Source organism: Sturnus vulgaris, chromosome 5 (genome assembly GCF_052056855.1).
Source record: "Sturnus vulgaris isolate bStuVul1 chromosome 5, bStuVul1.hap1, whole genome shotgun sequence".
Taxonomy (NCBI): Eukaryota; Metazoa; Chordata; class Aves; order Passeriformes; family Sturnidae; genus Sturnus; species Sturnus vulgaris.
The window spans coordinates 42,534,547-42,554,391 of NC_142247.1; the positions used below are offsets into that span (position 1 = coordinate 42,534,547).

At 38.4% G+C, this 19,845-nt stretch overlaps 1 protein-coding gene and 1 long non-coding RNA gene across 2 annotated transcripts in view; both read right to left on the bottom strand.

Annotated features, from left to right (window-relative positions):
• Nucleotides 1–19,845, bottom strand: part of LOC106850075 (uncharacterized) — a 73,138-nt gene that overhangs the window by 42,549 nt on the left and 10,744 nt on the right. The gene's annotated exons all lie outside the window — the stretch shown is intronic.
• The window catches only part of LOC148223680 (uncharacterized), a 29,851-nt gene that overhangs the window by 7,086 nt on the left and 2,920 nt on the right, over nt 1–19,845 (bottom strand). Inside the window, exon 2 of the long non-coding RNA XR_015803943.1 lies at nt 6,578–6,729. This is a non-coding gene — a long non-coding RNA (uncharacterized LOC148223680). The remainder of the gene's footprint in view (nt 1–6,577; nt 6,730–19,845) is intronic.

Below are 19,845 nucleotides of genomic sequence, written 5' to 3' on the forward strand. Positions count from 1 at the left end.
ATTAAGGAAAAATATTTATTCAACATTTTTTATTATTTAGCAAAAGAATGTACCAAGCAACTCTCTTTTCTTCTAAACAGGAAGAACTGAAGGCTTTAGGAATGGGAAAGTTATTCTTCTAACCAGTTTTTTCTTTTAAAAATTGTTTTAAACAGCACCTTCATTTGTAAAAGAAAGTGTACATGTAGATGGAAGCTGTTTTCATTTATTAGTGAGAATCAGAGAAAATAATTATGTTGATTACTTTGCTGTAGGACTCTTTGGAGATTTAAAGACCTAGAATATTAATTAATATATCCAGATATTGAAATATAAAACTGACCTCAGAAAAAAAATTCTTAACAAGAATTTGCCCATAATGCCTTTTCCCAAAACAAGTCTCCTAGTTGAACCATGAGTCAAATAGTTACCATTATATAACAACACTAAATAAAATAAATATTATTGGTAAATAACTATATTTAAGTTACCATTATATAATAATGGCAAATTAAACAAATTAAATAATTAAATAAAATAATTTGTTGCCCCCTAATAATTGGCGATTTTGTACTTATTTTCACAAATAGGCTACCAGCTTGATCTATTTTAAAATATGGGAGAGATGTGGACTAATCTGTAAGGGCAGCCATGCCAAGTTAAAAAGAAAATCCCACTAATATCGAGTGGCATTTATAACATTACATTAAATTTAAAGGAAACTGCAAAGGTATCCAGCTTACTTGGAAAAACTGTGGCTCAAGATCTGGGAAGAAGCAGCTTAGATGGGGAAAATCCACCTGCAACTGAAGTGAATGTTGAGTTTCCACCTCCGTTCCATAGAACCAATTGTGTCAGTCAGCACAGAGAGAAGTGCTGCGAGGTTGTGATTATCTGGGCAGTGCTCCGTGGGGAAGCCTGGCTGGTCCCTGGGGGGCCGGGGGAGGTGGAGTGTCAAGAGGTTCCAGAGTCAATTGAGAGAGGACTGGGACATTGAATCAGTTATGTTGGGGGTGAAGTCAAAGGCCACAAAGACCAAAATCACTTCTAGAAACAAAACTGGAGTATTGCTCTTCCTCCTTTTTGCAGTGGGGACAGGAAAGGACTGTATTCTCACCACCTTGCTGTGGAGTTGACACTGAGCATGAGGGCATGTTTACTTTCTCCACTGAGCAAACGCTGGCCCAGCAGTCCCGCTAAGATTCACCAAAGGATGAAGCAAGTTATGAGAACCACACCACTGAGACACATAACATTACAGAGACATCTGAGGATACTGTCGTACTTACCAAAGTATGAGAAGCGACATCACCCTCTCTAAGTTACAAATGAAAGAAGGTTATTTAATGTCCATCTGGTTTCCTCAAGAGATAGTCAATTATTATTCCTCAAATGTCTGCTGAAGGCTTTTTGAGCTGCCCGACAATACGATTTTTCCTAGCCTACAGATGTCACCTTTCATGTTATCTGAGATCAAAATGACGCATTCCCACTTTTTTATACCTCTTTCTTTAAGGCGGTGTGATTGCTTGTTTACAGAACATGGATACTAGCGTAGCTCAGGGAACAAAGAATTAACAGGCACTATCCAGCAGAGGGAGCACAGTAACGCAAAAACCCTTCAGCTGTAACGTGAGGAAATTTTCTGTTAAAAACCACAGTAACTGGCAATCTGAGTTTACTATTTTAGCACATAGCATGGAAAAGGCAGAATTTAAATAAAAATAGAGGTATGTGAGAGAGGAATACCAAACAAATACAAGTAGTAAAATTATTTATTTCCTGATATTTTCACTTGCAATAAGGCAAATGTAACTTAACTGCTGGGAAAACTGAGGTTTAAAAAGATGAAGGATTATTTTGAGAAGAGTAATAACATTTATTTTAAAATGCTGATTTAAATTTAATAGAACTGGTTGCTTTGGCTGAAAGAGTCAAGTACTGCTTTCAGTTTGACGGTGTACTTCCTCTTGTCCCTAGTGAAGTCATATACCACAGAAATAACTGATGCACCCATTCATATGTGTAATTTTTAGAGTTCAGTATGACAGAAATCTTACTAGACAGGTTCTGTCTTCTGTGCGTGTTACACTTGCTAGTCTAATCAAGCTCAAATATTTGTGAATTAAAAAAAGAAACAAGAGCTAATAAATTATGATAAACCACAGAAAGAACCCATCACATTTTCATGTGACTTACATGAGCTACACTAATTAAAGAAACATGTAATATTTTAAAATTGTTGCCATCTTAAATGCAAACATTTCTCAGGGTGCATTTCATTAATATATTTATACCACAGGATTTTTTAATTAGTGTATCTAAATTCTAAGCTGTGCCACTGACTGTTATTTGACCTTTGGCAATTCACAGTCTTTCTAAGAGAGTTTCTGTTATCTTTGTAATGAAAATCATATTGATTTCACAGCTGGGTACAGTGTAACAGCAGCTTTGCCTGCTGGTAGAAAGTGGTTGAAATAAAAACATAATTTTAAAAGGAAAGAGAGAAGAAAGAACTGGATGTTCTGATCAGAAATGCTAACTCGAGAGAACTTGAGATAGAATATTTTCAGTTTAACTCTTATTTGTTTTCCAAAGAAAAAGCCAAGCATGATGAAGACTGGTTAGCTACATTTCCTGTTAAGCAAACTTAACTTCTCTCCACAAACTAGCAGTAAGACTAACAACTGAAACAAAACATCTGTACTGCTAAATATTGAAGATGTCCCCATCAAGCAGATTTTTCATTTTGCTGTATAATGTCCTAAGGAAATCAGGGTTATGCAGGCACATTATTCATTCACTCAACTATTACCCCAATTCCTCTGGTAATTTTTCAACCTCTTGGACAATTTCAACCAAATCTAGAACAACAATGGAAGTCATGGAGATGTTAAAGATTTTTGACCACCAGACCCAGTGGAGACTGTATCAAGTTTAATGGATACTTGATTCATTTGCTTGTAGCACCTGTTCACTAAAAATAACTCCAGAACTAGACTGGAAGTGTGGCATTGCAAGATGTTTCTCATCCCCATTTGTTCTGGTTCTGGCAAGGGACAGGGCTACTTGTTGCAGTAACCAAGACGGACATGGGCAGGACCCAGAGGTTATTCTGTACCACCTCACATGTTTCCCAGGGGTGGGGAAAGGGCTCCCTTCTGGGTCACCTCCACGTTGGTGGAGGGAGTGGTTGGATGTTGTTGGGGAAGTATGGTGAGCATTCGTGTTTGATATTGGTACTGTTACAGTTTGTTGTAGGTTTTTTAATTTCATTTCTGTTTCCAGTAAATTGTTTTTATCCCAATCTGTGATGTTCACCTTTTGTGCTTCCAATTCTCCTCTCCATCCCGCCATAGGGGAGGGAGAGGGGAACAGGGGAATGAGTGAGCAGCACACAGTTCAGAGTGTTTCAGTGGGAACACTAAACTGGGAAATGCCATTCCTAAACCACAACAGCAATAATGGTTTAAAGACAAAGCATCTTTACACTGACAGGACAAGCTAGATCCACAGAAAGCAAAGATGTCATCTTGGGGGAAAGTCTGAAGAATTATTTCTTAAGCATACTAAAATTGAAACTGTTTTGCTTATATACTTGTGTATTCCACTGCTCTTCTAGAATACCTTATCTCATCAATCCAACATAAATTAATTTATTTTAACATAATTGTATTTTAGGAATGTGTTAAGAACACAATAAAATTATTAAATTATTTTTAAAACATGATGACTTCACTAAGGATATTAAAATTGTAGTCCAAACTGCTTAACTTCAAAAATGTGTCATTAAAAGTTCCTTACTGTTTATGACCAAAGTGTTCTCATGATCCTCTATAGTCACATAAATCTAACACAATAAAACTTTTAGAAGGTTTTACTGCCTTTTTTTCCCCATCTGAAAAGTACAAATACCTTTTGCTAGGCCAAGACAATCCCAATTATCCCACAACAGCCAATGAAGTGTCTATACAGGCAGGCTCTTTAAAAGCCCAGCTCATTTTCAGCTACATGGTGGCCACTACCAAAACCTGGTGTGTGGTATGAAGAGGTGTGGATGGTGACCAAGTAAAAACAAGAAAAAAATGAATTAAGCTCAGCCACACATGGACATACATACATACACACACACATGTACATCCCTAAACAAGCAGATAAACCTATGTAAAAGAAGATACTTGATGTCAAGAAAGACAAGGATAACAAATACAAGGAACTACTAGAGAGAGTGCGGCAGAGGGACGTGATCAAAGCATTATTCAAGAGTGATGCTATTCTCTTTATGAGGATAGGCTGCATGAGTTGAGCCTAGTTAGGCTGAAGAAGAGACAGCTGGGAGGGGATCTGATCAATGCACATAACTATCTTCAGGGCAGGTGTCAAGAGGATGGGGCCAGACTCAGTTCAGTGGTGGTGCCCAATGATAGGAATAAGGGGATACAGGCACAAACTGAAACACAGTAAGTTCTAACTGAATATGAGGAAAAATGTCTTTACTTTGAGGGTGACAGAGCAATGGAACAGACTGCTCAGAGAGGCTGTGGCATCTCCTTCCAAGGAAATATTCAAAACCTGCCTAGACACATTTCTGTGTAATCTGCTCCAGATGAACCTGCTCTAACAGGAGGGTTGGACTAGAGGATCTCAAGAGGTCCTTTCCAACTCCAACCATTATGTGGTTCTGAGAAATGTCTTTGAGATAATAAAGAGCTTCAAAGTGTGGTTGGAACTACCTGAAAGAGTCTGGGACTCACCAGTTCCACCACCCATAAATTATCTGTTCTGTCTAATGCAGATTTCCCCAGAGCTATGTGGAAAACAAACCTCAGATTGGAGGACAATTTGAAATCCACAAACTTCGTAATATTTATGAAGTTCTGAATATCACTGAGGGAGGTGGGAAGGCATTGTGACCACAGACAGGGGGAATAACAGACCAGAATCCAAACCCACCCTTTCATGTTTTTTTTTCAGTGAAGACTGCATATAAGGCAGATAATAGAGAATCCTTCTGCCTGTCTCACACATTAAGCAAGACTAGGTTTGTATTGTATTGCCCCATCATTGGGAAGAAGAACTGCACCAATACAGTTCTTCATAGGCATCTTACAGAAGTCTGCACAGGGGCCACTGGCTTTGCAGGAGTATAAGATACCACCACAATACACAACAAAATACAACCCAAAGTTTTGGGAAAGGCAACTGCTGGCTTTTGAAATTTGTTTCATGCTTCTAGGAATGAATGCAATAGAAATACATTGGTGATAGTACACATATCCAGTCAAAGAGCTACTAGTCTCATACTCAGACCTTGATTGTGGAGAATTAAGCCACTAAATCCAATTTTCTCTAAAATTCATCACTTACTTTTGTAAGTCTCATTAGGGTTCACGCAAATATGCACCACCATAGAATCAGTCTGAAATATTATGTAGGGCGCCACAGTATATTAAAGAACTATTTTTAAAACATGGGTTTCTGTTACTATATAGTAAACCCTAGCTGAATCTCAGGGATGGAAAAAAGCCCACATATGCTCTGCCTACATAGTCTTCCTACATAGCTACATCACTGAAGGCACACGTGTGGGGTAAGTAAATCATGAGCCCTAGATTACACACCATGCTGACACAATGCTCTCTAAGAGCAGGGGATGTGAGCTACTTATGCCAAACGTATGCCACTCGGAGAGGTGGTGTGCTTCCCTCCAAGATGTACTGTCTTCCTCCAACAGCAAGTGCCCTGCATGCATCAGAAGCCTTGGCCGACACAACTGGTCTGGTGCCAAGATATCTTGGCTCTGTGGCTCTGGGGAACACAGCATCTCAGCTCTGATCCTTACATCCCAGCTCTGCACTTCCCAGAACACTTGGGTTCTGCCCTTCCCAAGATGTTGTGTCAGCTCTATCATCAGGTATTGCAGTGGTTCATCCTCTACCATGCCATTAATAGTATTTTGTCTCACAGAAGAGCATGTCCCAGCAGCATAGAGGGATTTAATAATAAAACCAGCAAATGAAACCGTCTTTCTAAATTCCAATGGGTATAGCAACAATAATTTAAAAATCTCCGTAATTTAGGAATATCTATTTAGCTGTTGTCAAGGTATACATTCAACTTTTAAAATTTCTGATTACCTGATAGGATATACTATGGCTACTGCATTTCAGAGAAACAAATATATTTATGGTAAACGTTCTTAACACAAAGCTCTTGGGTACAACTTTTTTTCCTGAATCAAGAATTCACATGAACCTGCTTTGTAAAACAAAGTCTAGGGAAAAAAAATAGAGCCAAAACCAAAACTGAAAAAGTACCTTTTGGGAAAGTACTCAGATGAAGAGAAAGGATTTTTTACCCACAGACCACTATGGACCATTAAGGATGTGCCAAACTGATACTCACTTATCTAGGTTAATGGTCATAATGAACCATCTGTTACTATGAAATTGTTTAAAATCTATTGTGTCTATTGAATGTAAGGAAATATACCTGTAAAACCACTTTGAACATGTGCCTGAGCTCCATTAGAGAACATGAATGCCCAGAATAGAGGTACTGATTTTTAAAATATAACAAAAATTTTTGAAGACTACACCTGAAAAACCCAAGGAAGAACAGACAGTGTTTCCCATGAGCCAGGATCCAAGACCCAGATGAGCACCAGCAGCACCAAGTGCAGTTTGTTGCTCAGCCCTGATGGTTTATGGTGTCCTTTCTCAGGATCAAGATCTGCTGACGTCTAAGCAGCTGAAGGAAAAAGAAACAGAACAGTCAAGTCATATTTCTGTGACATTCAGTAGAAGTGCTATGTCCCAGTCATATCACAGGCAATGTAAAGAAACTGCATTCAAGTTATAAATCGAAAAATAAAGAATTCCCAGAATTAAACAAATAAATCAATTCCAAACTTTGTGTCAGGAGTACGTGTTTGAGAATTGTGATTTACAAGTCATCAGTCAGCTGCGCTGGCCCAACCATTTTATTCTGGAGGACTTAACTACAAATACAGTAATAAGGGCTTTTAAAGTCATCTCTGAAGTGTCTACACTTTATCCTTTTAGATTTTTAATGGATTTCACATGATACATGCAATTGTTGAGAACTGCAGTGCTACTTCTAATATTTCCAGTTAAATGAAATTTTTAAAATAAAAGGCATGATAAAATAAAAATCTAAAATTATCTTTAGCATTCTAAATGCAATTAGGGCATTCAATTGATTTCTGAAGTTCCCACGTAAGTGATCTACAGTGATATCATTCAGTACAACAGTAACAGGTGCCGAAAAACTAATTTTAAACAAATTATTTTTATCACATTTTCTGGTTTTTCCCTATTACAGCCAACTTTCCAAATACTTCTGTGCAATTACCTAATTGAAGGTGTATCAAAAAGTACTTAGTTCCAAGATGTATTTCCATTTTTCATTGCAAGATCATTGGAGTAACAGCATTGTTTACTCTCTTTTCTACAGAAGGATTTTATCACTGCTTGAAAACATGAAGAACATAGTGTAAGAAGTGTACACGAATCCTGTCTTTTAAACTACAGTTTTAGTACAAGAATAAAATATACAGAAGACCTAGAAGGGACCTCCAGATGACACCTAATACATCCTCCTGCCTGCAGGAAGCAGTTTTTCAAGTATTCTGATCTTAGAGATCTCCAATTGAGATGGAAACTCCAAAGGCTTGCCAAGCAATCTATTCCCTATCCTCACCATTAAAGTTTTCTGCAATTTTAAAAATAAATCTTCCCTGCTGTAATTTAGCCTATTACTTCTTGTTCTATCAAACAAAGGCAATGGAAATAGATTGCTCTTTTCCTCCTTGGAGCAACCTCTTGTATTACAGTGTCTTCATTCTATCTTTTCTGTGAGACTAAACAAACATAATTTATATCTTTTTTCTTTTAGGTTATAATTTCTACATTTCTGTCTTTTTTTTTTCACTCTCTGTTGGATTGTTTCCAGTTGACTGTCATCTTTCCTCAAGTCTGCTGTCTAAAACTGGACATGGTGTTATAATTCAGTATGAAATTAAGATCTGTTAGTCCCAGATTTCATCTGATTATTTAAATAATGAAGCTAATCATCTCTCAGGAGAAGGATACCAAAGCTCTCATTCTAGTAATTGTCCTGCTGGAAACCAAAGTCGAAAGTTAGATTAATTAAAGCACAGTTCAGTGAAAATCAATCGAAGGGAGCTTGTTTTCCTTTTGGACTTGTGTCTTAAGCCTGACTGACCAAATATCTTAAGAAAACACAAACTCTGATTCAAGTTCTTTTGCATCACACTATTTCTATGAACTTTCTGGTATCCACTAAGAGTGAAACTCCTATGAAGTCTTCCCCTCAGTGCTGTTTATCTGCCTGTAAGAGCATATTTCCAGATTCATGAAAACACAAACATGGAAGCTGCCCAGGTATGAGTCTCTGGGATGACAGCTGGAGTAGATGGAGGAAGAAGGAGCAAGAGGTGACAGAAACTGGACCAAAAACAGCTGGTGCAGGTTTTAATAGCTGATTCAGGTTAAGGCTGTGATTTTACAGCTAGTTCTGTTGAGTCTGACAAAACAGCCCCTACCATGTTGTTCAGCTATTCTGAACAACAGCATGATTTCCTAAGTTCTACTTCTCAAAGAGACTACATGGCTTCATTGCAACAGTTGTGAGCTATATAAACAATGCCTTATTACACCCTATCTTGGTCTATAGATTTTAGATCTCCTGTTGTATTAAAGCATTTTAAAGTTTTAAATGATACATGTATGTGAGAACATCTATTCCCTTTCTTTCTTCTTATCTGTCCTCCCTCATTTAATTGCTCTACTCTTCTCCCAAAAGAAAAATATCCATGCTTTTGAGAGCACGATCCCGACATTCAACATGCTGTCATTTATTTTATTCTTACAGTAGTTTTAGTTGTTGTATATAGGTGGTGCCACTCAAGGATTACATAAGATATTCATTACGTGAGACAAAAGGTCAGCCTATTTATTCATTCCTGGAGGACTAAGGAATGAATACTTCTGTCACTAATGATGATATCAATTCCACTGTTAAGAGTTATGATTGCGACTCTAGGATTTTGGTCATAAATAAGTAAGATGGTAGTGGCATTTCTATTTGCATTAATTTGAAAAATTTCTGTAGCAAACGACATTTTATATAATCACAGTTTTTAAATGTATTTGGTATTTCAGGTTACATGAATACAGGCGATTTCAGGAACAATGCCATGAAACTTGAACAGTACATCAGCCTTAAGAAGCTGCTTAAACCTATTGAGGAATTGTCACATTTGCTTATAGTTACTCCGACAACATTGATACTAAAGACTACACACACAGTTAATTTCAAAAGCTGTCTTGCTATTACGAATCACCTCTTCACCTCTACTTTCTTTCCTAGTGATTACAGAGGAACTTTAGAGGTTATTCCTGCCATCAACTATCCAACATGAGGTACTTAACACGGCCTCCCTTTTTTTCTTTGCCAGAGTTAAGACACTTCAAATACAGGACACAATGTGATCAGTGAAGGGTGGGAGCCAGGAGACCAAATAGGAGAGATGTAAAACCTAATGAAAAGATTTTCTACACAACAAGCAGTGACTGGCTTGACAGATAAATCAGAGCAAGACCAGAGACAAAAGTGCTAAAACAGGCTGACAAATGGAGCAGGCAAAAAGAGATAAATATGATAGTGAGAGAGAAAATCAGCTTGTCCTGGCTATGTAAGAAGAGAGATAAAGACTGGGATATTACTGGAGGAATTGGAAGTGATTGACAAAACAACTGGAGCCCTGAGCTGCTAGGTCAAGGTTTACTAAATAAAAAGATGTTAAACAGAAGCCCAGATTAAGAACCTTATAAACTAAATTAGGAGAATCGGAGCAAGACACAGGGACAGGGACAGGTATTAGAGCAGACTGGCAGAAGATGGGGAGACAGTGGCAGACATACATAGCAGTGGAAACAGGTAGAAAGGTGTCTCAGCCTCAATATTTATTAGTTGTTAGAAAATGCACGTTTCATCACCACCAAAGTTGGCCACGTGAGAAGAGTAGACTACTTATGAGCTATTCCATAACATCCAGCTAGCAGAAGTGTGGTTAAATCAAAGTTTCTAGAGGCAGATAAAGCTGCTAGGCTACCTATTTTGGTCTCACATCTACACAAACACCAGACTCTCAGTAATGACTGCAAAATTTTTGTTTGAGTTCTTGTTTGAAGACAGATACAGGATTGGTGGTTACACTATTTAAAATTACCACACCACTCCTATCTGAATTTGACTTTAGTTTTTAAACATTGGCACTTTGCATGCCTTTTTTTTTGATGCATCTAACCGTTCTGTTTTACTCATAAAATTATTTGATGCAAGCAAGTTTCTGCCTTCATAACATCCATTCCATAAAGATATTTACACACCAACAATAAAGAAGCAAGTTCACATTTCCTAAATTTTTTTTCTTTCTTTCAAATCTCTTCCTGGGAACGGGGCAAATTTCTAAAGTAGACAAGATTGTGGACAAAGAACCAATAGAGTTTTTTAAGCCCATACTGTGTCTTAAATCACAGTAACAAATTTTTTAACATTGCTTAATCTTTAAATACACTGAATGCACATAATGAAACTAAATAAAACGTAGGATGAATTTGCAGAAATTTCAGTATTTGGGTTTTAGTGGATGTGACCATGCAAACAGGATGTAATGTTTACCTACTATAAAGCGCTTGTTAAAGACATTGTAAAACATTTTTCAAATTGCATTAGTTAAAGACCAGGGAAAAGGCAAGTAGCTCACCAGCTTCTAACAGGTGCAAAACTAGCCTACTGAATTCATGCAGCGAAAAAATATTCCTGCAAGTGTACAACCTGCTTTAACCTGTGAATTTGGAAGAAGGCAGAGATAAGAGACTTTTTTACTTGGCACCAGTTCTTAGAAGGTTCAAAGGTACTGCAGAGCTTCACCATCTCCAGTGAGGCACTTGTTGATAGTTACTTACATTTCTATAATCTAAACTTTTGCCACAAGGCAAGGAATCTTAGTCTTATTATTTCTGACAGCCCTTGAAATCTGCTAGCTCACCTCTTAAGCCTAAATGAGATTCCCAATACAGGAAGCTCCCACCCTGCGTCACCTGCAGGCTGAAGCACAGTCCCTCCATCAAGAGCTTGGAAAAAGGCAGCTGAAGACAAGAGCACTTGGCACAGGCCAGGATATGCTCCTCAGCATGCCCCAGTGGCACAGCAAGTAGGAAACTCTCCTGGAATGCAGCCATTCCCCACTACCTTGCTTGGGCAGCTTCCTGATCAGAGGTTTCTGTGAAATCCACTCCCACTTCTCCTCCTACACTGCTAAGGAAGGCTCTGAACCTTGAGCTGGGCTGTGACTTCCTCCAGGCAAAGGGCATCCAGAATTATGCAGTGTGATTCAGAGCAGAGGAACAAATAACCTCTCTCCAGCGTTTCAACCATAGAGTAAGTGGAGGTGGAAGCATTCCTATCATGACCTGCCTGTTGACACAATTCCAGAGGGAAGAGCAGTTCCCATCCCAATTCATGCTGCTTGAGATAAGGAAACAAAACAAAACACAACAGACAACCAAAGAGGATATAAATTCCTTACATTTAATGCCTCTGTTAATTTATTCTCTAATCTTCATCTGCAAGATGTAGCCTTCAAGGGCAACTCCATCTGTGCCAAAACATGGTGCTAGTGGTTGCTATAAACATCCACAACTGCTCGACACTGCTTTGGGCCATTCACATTTTCGTCATTTTCACGCCAACAACATGCCCAGGAAAACATGGAATTGGGCATTAGACAAACAACCGAACTAAGACGAGGGACAGAGATAGAAAATGGCATGCTGTTTGAAGAAAACAACATGGCTTAGAAGTTAAAGGTCATTTTCCCCTTTCCTGTACATGTTGATTCATTAAACTAATTTTTCTTCTCTTTATCTAACACGTCTGCAGCTTCAACCCAATCTTTTCAAGTTTTTCTCTGTTCCTGAGAAGGGGCATAGTGGGAGGAGGTCCAGAATAAGAAGATGAGGTTGCTCCTCCATTCACATGCCTTTAAACAAATTTATAGACAGAACTTAGCATGCATTATATAATGACATATAGTCAGAATTTGTACCCAATATGGATTTGGTACAATACTTGAAAAATTGTTTAGAATCTGTCAGCCAACTTAATCTAAAAGTTCTGGAGCTATTTGAAAAGCAAGCTTGCTAAAGTGTAAATATGGCTGTCGTTTTTCAGTAAGAACACTGAAGGCACTTATTGCATTTAAATGCTGAATGCACCACTGACTCACATATCGACCATGACCAATTCATACATAATAGAGTCCCCATACACAGCTGGCATTACCAAGCTGGTAACTTACAGCTAACTCAGCAAAGCTGAGAGTTGCTGTCCCAAATGCAAAATGTACTGCAAACTTCTTTTTAAGTGCTTCAATTCACTCTCAAACAAGTGAGGAGAAATATCAAGGGAATGTGAGGGTGGAATCCATCTCATCCACCTTGACATACCTACATCAATGAAGTTTTAGAGAGTGATTCATCTGACTAAAAGTAGATGCCTGCTTTAAAATGAGTTGACTCACTTTATGGATAATATTGACTGTTTTGACTAGATCCCCATTGACCATGACTTCAGGCCTATCAGCTGCCTCTACACACTCTAAAACAGGAGAGAAATTCAATGAGTTTGACTGAAGGCAGGGATATTCCAGGACATGATCAAGTAAACTAGTAGCTAATATATACTGTCTTCCAGTTCTCATTTTAGAGGAAATATCAGTGATTCTACAGAGACATCACCACAGCAGAAATTATACCAAGATAATATAGATAGTCATGAAATAGGCATTAATTAAAAATTAGGGGAAAAAAAGAGGTAGAAAGAAATTATTTATTTTTAAAATCTCCTACAAGTATAAAGCTGCATTTTTTCCACAGTTATTTTATACTGTGCATATGCATATCAACCATATATACACCATTCGTGAATATTCACTAAGAACCAACAAAGTATTTTTATGTAATCAAAGTCCTGGCACATTAGGAAGATTGTATGTTTGATAGTTTTCAGATCGTATCATAGGCTTTAAACTATTGCTTATAAAAAGATTCTGATCTTGAAATTTCAAAGCTATTCAAATAGAAATTATTTTCTTAACTATGGAGAAAAAGACTTAAAAGACAAAACGACAACTTTTTTTATAGAACTATATTCTTGTGACCACCATGGGAGTTATACTTTTAGTATATGCACTGAACATGGCATGTTTTTTGGATCATAGAAGCTCTTCTAAAACAAAATTGAAGAGCCACATTATTTTTCTTACAGAGCATGATACAATTTAATCCAAGGGCTGAAATCTGGTAAGTATTTTTTCCTTCTCCATTTGGCAAATCTCATTTCCCCTTCCCTGTAATTGTGATAAAATATAAACCAGCATGTTGATTTGTTAACATACCACTGAGGAAAGGAGGAAGGTCTATATTCTCTTTCGTCAGAGTGAGAGAGGCATTATCAAACTAATAATGAAATGCTGTATTTAAGACAAAATAAAAGAAACATTTTCAATTTACCAAAAGTTAAAAATAAGGACTTTTTTCTTAAATATAAGGATTACAATTATCCACTTGCTTGTATTTGTCCTGTTACCTATGGAAGCTGCTACAAAACTGTGAATGATTACACTAGAAGAAGGAAAAATCATGTATTCCATGAAAGTACATATCACGCTTATTCATTTTCAGTGACACAAGAAGTTTTCTTATAAAATGTATAGAATTTGATCAGTCATGAAGAGATAATTACTTTTTTCCCGACCACTATGTGTAGAATGTGCACTACTATCTACAAGTATGTATTAACTATCAGCAGACAGAAAACTCACAAAGGAAAACAACAATTTAAAGTCCTGAAAACAATAGGGCCACTCCGAAACATCTGCCACTTCCTACAACCTCCAATCTCATTTTAGGACAAGAGGAAAGAAAATGTCTCTCAAAGCAATCCTGATCAATCATCCTCTTGTATCTTTCATGTCTTCAAGAGAAAAGCCTACACTCTTTGAAAACAGATGCATTCTTTTTTAAGCTGACTATTAAGAACCAGATTTAAAAAGACATTTAGACCTTAGGGTTCTTAATTGAACCTTGCAGTTCTCAAATGAAAACTCAGCTACCATCTTTCAGTGTTGAGACGTGTAGGTGCCTCATCTTTGGCACTAGAGCTCTCTGATGATAAGGGTTCAAGCAAGCCTACAGTGGCAAATCATTGCCATTTGCTGGTCTTTGCTCCTCTTCTCTGATGGACAGGTTGAAAGTGATCCCTGGAAGTCTGCTAGTTCAGCTTCTCATTCAAAGCATCTCCAACTAAAGTATCTTGCTCAGTTAGATTTTGAATTTCTTGAAGGACTGAGATTCCACAATATTCACTGAAAGTCCATTCCAGCATTTGATTATATTAACAGTGAAAATGTTTTTCCTCACAGGCAGAATTTCTTGTATTGAAACTTGTGTCCATTAGCTCTTCTCCTGTCACCATACATCTCCAAGAAGAGTTTGGATCTCTTTCCTGTGTTCACCCTATCAGACTTGGTTCATATACATGCTCAGCATTTGTGATCTTAATGACACTGCTGCATTCAAAACCGTGTGTTACTCTCTTGTGCTGGGCAGCAAAAACAGTACTCCAGAAGCAGTCTCATAAGCATCAGAGAGAGGGAACAATCACTTCCCTAGACCTGCTGGTTACAGCTTGCTAATACAACGTGGGATGAGGCTGACCTTGTTTGCCCCAAAGGCTGACTTGTGCTCATTTTGTCCACCAGTACCACAGGTCCCTTTCTACAAAGCTGCTCTTCAGTCAGATCATCTCCAGCAAGTCCAAGACTTCTCACTTGTCTTTGCTGAGCTTGGTCAGACTCCTGGAAATGCATTCCTCCAGCCTGTCTTTGTCCCTCTGAGCAACAGCCCTGCCCTCTGGCATATCAACTCCTTCCCTGAAGGCTGGTATCATCCATGAATCTGCTGATAGTGCCAGCTCTCCCATTAGCAGTGAAGACACCAAACTGCATTTACCCCAGAATCTGTCCCTGAAGAGGACTGCCACTAGCAACCAGCTGTGGGATGGACTTTGTACTGCCAATCACAACCTGTCTGGCCTGAAATTTCAACCAGTTTTCCATCCACATTATAATATGCTTATCTTATCCATATCTATTTTGACTCCTATGATACTATCAAAGACTTTGGGAAAAGCTCTGCTAAAGTCAAGGTAAACATCACTCACTATTCTTCCCTCATCCATAGAATCAATCCACCTCACAGTGATCAATCAATCAGGTTCATTGGGGCAATCTGCCCACGGTAAATTCATGCTGCCTATTTTTAATCACCTTCTTTCACTTCATGAGCTCAGAAATTGTTTCCAGGAGTAAAAATCTTCCAGGAGGCTGAGATTAGAGTTCTTAGCTTGTAGTTCCCTGGATCATCTTTCTCAGCTTTCTTGAAGATGGGTATGACCTTTGCCTCTTCTGTCCACCATGGACCTCTCCAGTCACCACAGCAAAGCTGATAGGCAGAACACTCACGCTGCCATTGGCTAGATTCTGTATTTGCAGTCAGTCTAGAGTGTTCTGTTAATCTATACTGGCCTTGCACTGCCTTTGCTTACCTTTCTTGACTTGGAAGGGATCAGTTCTGTGTTTTGAGAAGGCTGTTCTTGAAGGTCAACTAGCCGTGCCAGGGCAACTGACTACCTCTTATGAGATCCTGTCCAGTAGATTTCCAAACAAGTTGAAATTTGCCCTTTGGAAGTCAAGACTGGCAATTCTATTATTTTTCTTGTTTATCTTAGGATTTTAAACTATACAAACTCAGAGTTGCACCCAAAGCTACCTTCAACCTCTACACCCTTAGACAGATTGTTCATGAGTAAAGTCCAGTCAGGGCATCTCCTCCAGTTACCTCACCAATTACCTATGTCAGGAAATTGTCATTGAATTTTCTGCACTTAATCCACCCTTCAAGTGCTGATATGTTTGGAACCTGGTATTCATAGAACAAGGTATTGCACTTTCACTGTTTTGACAGCAGAGATCTCACTTCACCTTGAAAAACTGAATATCCTTAGCACCTGCCACAGGGAATCTTGGGGAGAAGGCTCCTCTAGCAGAGCTGTAGTGCTGAGGAATAATACTGTGGCTCTGATGCAAAGGGCTAGTAACATATTCCAAGGATAAATGTGATAAAGAGGTTAGAAACGTAGTGCCAAGGCCTCTTGTGACAGCTGCGAACTTCATCACCTCTAGTGAGGCTAGGAGTGGACAAGGAGACTGAGGGAACATTCTCAGGTTGTTGGTGCTAGTTTGCAGAGCAGCCCTACTCATGTTGAGTCCTATCTACTCATCAGTGTCCAAGGAACACATAGCACACCAAGACTCACCAGTGCCAAGGCTGGCAAGTTTGCAGTCACTTCATGTAGACTTTTACCAGGTGCAACAGTACTGGATATGATTCCCTGTTGCCATATTTCACTTGTCAATGAGCTTCCTTTATAATTTCATGTGCCCAAGAAGTCTTGACATAGTGAGTATTAGAGCTGCTTCCTTGAGGGAAGATCCCTTAGGAGAATGGCCCCATATTGATTCAGCAACTAAGAGTTTCGTCAGTTCACAGCTATTTAATGTGGTCATAGAATTCTGAATTTAAGGATGTCTTCGTAACTTTCCAAGTCTGTAATTCGGCTATTCAAGCTGCTGAACTCTTCTTGTTCTAAAATAATGATGAACGTTTATCAGAAATACATGACCTTCTGAGTAGTTAAGGCTCCTGGTTTGCACAGGATGACAGGACCTAGACTTTTTAAGACATGCTGAGTGAAAAGCTGGCTTTGGAGAAAACTTGTAGAGGCACATCTATATCTTGAATGTCTAAAAAACATAAAACAACTGTCTCCCTGTCTGATACTCATTCACCTCAGCACTGTTCCCATGAGAAACTTGTGTGGGGTGTTCCTCAAATCATATCCTACACAAAAAGGGAAAAGTCTCTGAGCTTGAGTAATAGGAAAGAAATGATTGGTCCTGAAGGTAACAGAGCCTCTACCAGGAAGCATTTACATTCTTAAGCCAAGCTCTTTCAGTTACCTCCATACATTAAAAATCCCATAATGTTATTGAAGATTTCACAAATATGCAGTTAAGATGCTTTTAGACTACAGGAAAGTTCTCTTGAAATAGGAGAATACCCTGTGTGAAAACAGAGTTTGGTGTCAGTTGAAAAGTCACGTTTAGTATTGCTATTTTTAATAACTAGCTGTTTCTGATTTTTTTTTCCTCCCATTTAAAACAAGTAAAACTTCAAACAGCTACTTGGAAAAACGATTTAAACGATTTGAAGGATTTTAAGTGAAATGGAAAACTTAAATGGATGCTAACTGTATGTGAAACACCAATGGCTAGAGTTAAAGAAAAATTGGGATGCTGCCCTCCCAATTTAGTCTTTGCAGTTCTGAAGCACCTGGCTCCTTTTATTTTATATGAAATGCAGAACTAGAACCTGGTTTAGAAGAAAAGTGCAGTAAAGCAAGAGGAGATTCTATTCTAACAGCAAGTGCTTTATACAGTGTTTCTCAGCGGCATGTGAATCACAACAGCTGGGCTAGAAAAGTATGGACTTTACTGAAAAGATGACACTTTTGCTTTTAAAAGAGGGAAAAACAAATCATCCTGTTTCTTCATTTCCATTCCTGACTTCCCATATCCTCTGCTTTACTTGCATAATAAATGCAGATTCTTTTTCATAATGTCTTATTGTATAAAAAATTTTTTCGCTGAATAACATGAATTTACTTAACTTTGACTACTCTGAGCTAGTGTCGAGGTCTAAACTGCACATTTCTTCTTCATTCATATGCAGAGGTATTTGGCTTGTCCTTCTGGAGTCTTCCAAGGCTTTAAAGAAATTTAAAGGTCATACCTGTGCTGGGACTCTTACACAGGATTAGCCATTGCATTATTCTGCAGAAACCAAGCCATTAGTTGTTGAAGACAGAGGAGGTGTGAGGATGATGATGATGTACTATTCTGGGCTCCAGACAAACCCTTTTGCATCACTGGAATGGTAAAATTTCTACTGTGAGCTGTTAGAAGAGCTACCTCTCCCCATTTTTCTTAAGCACAGCATGGATTTGATATAATTGCATGGGAAAGGGGAGGAGTTCTAATTGAAAATCAACAGTTAAAACTCAGTACTTCTTTTTCAGTTGCTTAACTTTACTGTTTGCAACATAAAATCATAATCTGGGATTAACTGTAATTTCATTCTCCCCTTCACACTTACGGGGGTGTCATCGATCTCCAGATAGATATTCTGTAGCTCCAGTGGCAAAGTCCTGGTGAGAGGAGGTTGAGGAAGGAGAAGATGGAAAGAAGTGTAAAATGGGTGCAAATTACCAAGGGTTAAAACCAATGGGTCTGTGGGAGGGCAGCAGTAGACAATGCAGTGTTTTGGTACTTCAGCATTCAGGTTTAATATTGACTGAAAATATTAATATTACTAAAATCAAGCCTGTGATATATGTCCTCTGTCCCTCTCATCTACATGAAAACATGTAGGAAGCATACCATTCTTACAGCACCCCTTATTTGCCAGGCTTTAGACGTGGAATTTATTTCATATATGCATTTATTTTAAAACTCGTCTACAAAAAAATAAAAGGGGGGGAAGTATATAGGTAAAGAAAATCTAAATATAGATGTGCTATGGTCCAAAAGGTCCTCTCTTAGATTCTTCACAAGTAGAGGAGAGAAACTTATTTCCAAATCTCAGCCTTGAAAATATCCAGCAGGCTCTCTTTATGCTCAACTTCCCTCCATCAACCTCACTCCCTCAACCTTCTCCAAGGCCTGCAGACTCCAAATTTTAGGTCTTTGGATGCAGTGCAAAGTTTGGGGGCAAACAGACTGAAAGCTGGCAACAAAAGGAAAATATAACACCACTGTTATCAGCCAAAAAGCCTTTTCTAACTCATTTTTGTATCACCTGTGTCCATCCCACATGGACAAGCTGTGTACAAAATGAAAGTTTTCTATTCCTTTTTTCTTAAAAACACCACAAGATGACAGTCATACCCTACCTCCCCTGGAAAAGAAATAAGAGCACAGTTAACAATTCAGCCAGGTGCACTCCTTTCAAAATACCTGTGACAACTGGGCTAAGCAAACCAGAGGAAATATTTCTCAAAAGAGCCACCACTTTATCATCCTTTTAAAGAGCAACAGGGAAGCGCTAGCAGCACCTAACTGCCTTAACTTCAGATTTGTTCTACTCCCTCACCAGTGATAACAAGGGGGACAATGTTCTATCCTGCTGTTATCTGAATAGTGTGGATGCTGGAGCCTTTGAAGGAGGACTAGAAGAAGGAGTCCTGTCTTCCTCTGATTCTTATTTCTACATTGCCTTGCACTGATGCTGCCCTTCACACAGTGGTAGCAAGTCCATTTAAAAGACAATTTTTTGTCCTATAAATTTTCATCTGAATTAATCTTTAAATATGTTGCAGTATAGGTGTGTGAAATGCTAATGCCAAGATGAATGAAGGAAGAGGAGGATGAGGATGTATGATGTGCTTCTTTTTGGAGGCAGCACCTATTTTAAGCTATTAAGAAACTGTGGAACAACTTGCTGTTACTCAACTACTAGGAGTGGTTCCAGAACTTGCCAACAGCTTTGAGTATTTAGTGCATAACTGTAGAAAGCAACTCTGCTGGAGGGAAAAGCTATCAATAACATTCAGGAGCTGGCTACTCTGACTACAAAT